This window comes from Sinocyclocheilus grahami, unplaced genomic scaffold, assembly GCF_001515645.1.
Source record: "Sinocyclocheilus grahami isolate Dianchi unplaced genomic scaffold, SAMN03320097.WGS_v1.1 scaffold11.1, whole genome shotgun sequence".
In the NCBI taxonomy this organism is placed as follows: domain Eukaryota; kingdom Metazoa; phylum Chordata; class Actinopteri; order Cypriniformes; family Cyprinidae; genus Sinocyclocheilus; species Sinocyclocheilus grahami.
The window spans coordinates 2,305,958-2,307,901 of NW_015505190.1; the positions used below are offsets into that span (position 1 = coordinate 2,305,958).

General features: G+C 36.0%; 1 long non-coding RNA gene across 1 annotated transcript in view; it reads right to left on the minus strand.

The window, feature by feature from the left end:
* LOC107596605 (uncharacterized) overlaps positions 1–1,771 on the minus strand; it is a 4,068-nt gene extending 2,297 nt beyond the window's left edge. Inside the window, exons 1-2 of the long non-coding RNA XR_001610384.1 lie at positions 1,761–1,771; positions 968–971 (exon numbers count right to left, since the gene is read on the minus strand). This is a non-coding gene — a long non-coding RNA (uncharacterized lncRNA). The remainder of the gene's footprint in view (positions 1–967; positions 972–1,760) is intronic.
* Positions 1,772–1,944: the final 173 nt, after the last annotated feature.

A 1,944-nucleotide genomic window follows, 5' to 3' on the forward strand; every position in this document is an offset into this window, starting at 1 on the left:
AAAACATCATTTAAAAACTGCATTTTGTATTTACTTGCATTATCTTTGTGTAATATTAAAATTAGTTTGATGATCTGAATCTTTTTAAGTGTGACAAATATGCAAAAAATAAAAAAAACAGGAAGGGGGCAAAAACCTTTTCACACCACTGTAACTATAAAATATAGGCTACTCAATTTTTCTCTTGCAGGCACTCATGTCACTTCCATTTTTTTCAGGATAAATGAATGAATTCATGTGTTGTAAATCAGTCTGTAGGCCAATAGCGCACACAGCCCCTAAATTTAGCAATCGACTATGTATATTATAAACTTAACATTTAACATACAACATTTTTTTTCTATTAAATGATTTTGTCTTAGTTACTTTTATAAAGGATGGTAGCACAGCATTTTTGAATGATTGTCTTCATGAGTTTGTCTGCATCCATATAGCATGTTTCCTCTCACTTGCAAAGTATGCTTGCAGTTATTTCTTCGAGTTCTTTCAAAGCAGTTCTTTCTGCGTTTCCGCTCACATATTTTTAAATATTTTTCATTGAGGTTCCAAATAATGTCTCATTGGCTTAGATATAACACCTAAAAGCATATAGCTATTCTTATGCACACATGCAGATGCGGACAAAGTACTCAACTCTATTACTTGAGTGAAAGTACAGATACTGCTGGTCAAATATTACTCCATTACAAGTAAAAGTTGTAAAGACAGATTTTTACTTAAGTAAAAGTACAGAAGTACTTGCTTTTAGAAGTACTTAAGTACCAAAAGTAAATTTCCTTTTTTATGTCAATGCACTGTTTTATTGTTGTACGTAATACTTGCAATACTTCTGATGCAACTTAGAATACATTACACCTACTAGCTTGTAGTATCTTTGGAATAAAGACCTTTTCGAATGTTAAAAAGCTATGGGGGAAAATTAACACCCCTACCCACCCCCACAAAAGCAGGATGGTAGTGATCTCACACAGCTCTGACAGTGTGTATGCACACATATGTGTAACCATTTGTTCACATTTGAACAGAGTGGACAGTGAAATCCTGTAAATACAGAGTGATAAGGAAGAAAAAACAAACAAACCTGCTTTAAAAACCCAGCAACACAACTGTAGCTGTACAACAGCAACACTGCTTTAACAAAAAATCTAAACAGCAAGACCTATTTGACATCAAAAAACATTTTTTTAAGTGCTGTCTAATTGCTCTCGTGGTACTTTTGATGTCACACACAGAACAGTCTATGCAGTGCTGCTTCAAGTCCAACACCTATTGTGTTTTATTAGGAGATGCACAACAGTTTTTCTGTGGCTTTATAGGTGTTACGTCTAAGACGTATTGTATGTTGTGGATGTGTTCCTGTTGTCTACTATCTACCAGGATTGGTTCAAGGCTTAATGAGAGACTGCTGGTGAGTGGACCAGAGATGAGACCTGTACTATAAATTCCCCCGGATCACTGGAGGGCGCGCTCACTCTTGCTCTCACTCTTGCTGCTCGCTATGATCATTGCTCTGTATGTCTCTCTTTGATTGCTCTGGTGTAAAAACTGTGTGTTAAGTTGTAGTGAAAATGCTGCGAGATCTCAAGTCTATATTCTAACGGAGTGCTGTTAGTTCATGTGTTGTGAGAGCCTTATGTTTTTAACTTCAATGTTTCACTGTTTATGTTTGTAAGCCTCATGTGAGGCTGTAGGGGGTGAGTGCCTTATTTGTTTTTATAGGCCACTTGGCCATTATCCTTTTCTCCTGTTTTTGGGTAGACAAGGAGTGAGGTTAGATCTGTTGTATTTTGGTTTCTTTATTTTGATTCCCAGGGAAGTTAGTTTCTTTATGGGAAGTTAGTGTTGTTTGTTTGTTTTGGGCATTTGCTCACCCCTGATAATTTGCCTCAGTTTCTTTAATTTGTTTATTTGATGATATTGTTTGTACTCTCCAAAACTGCTACC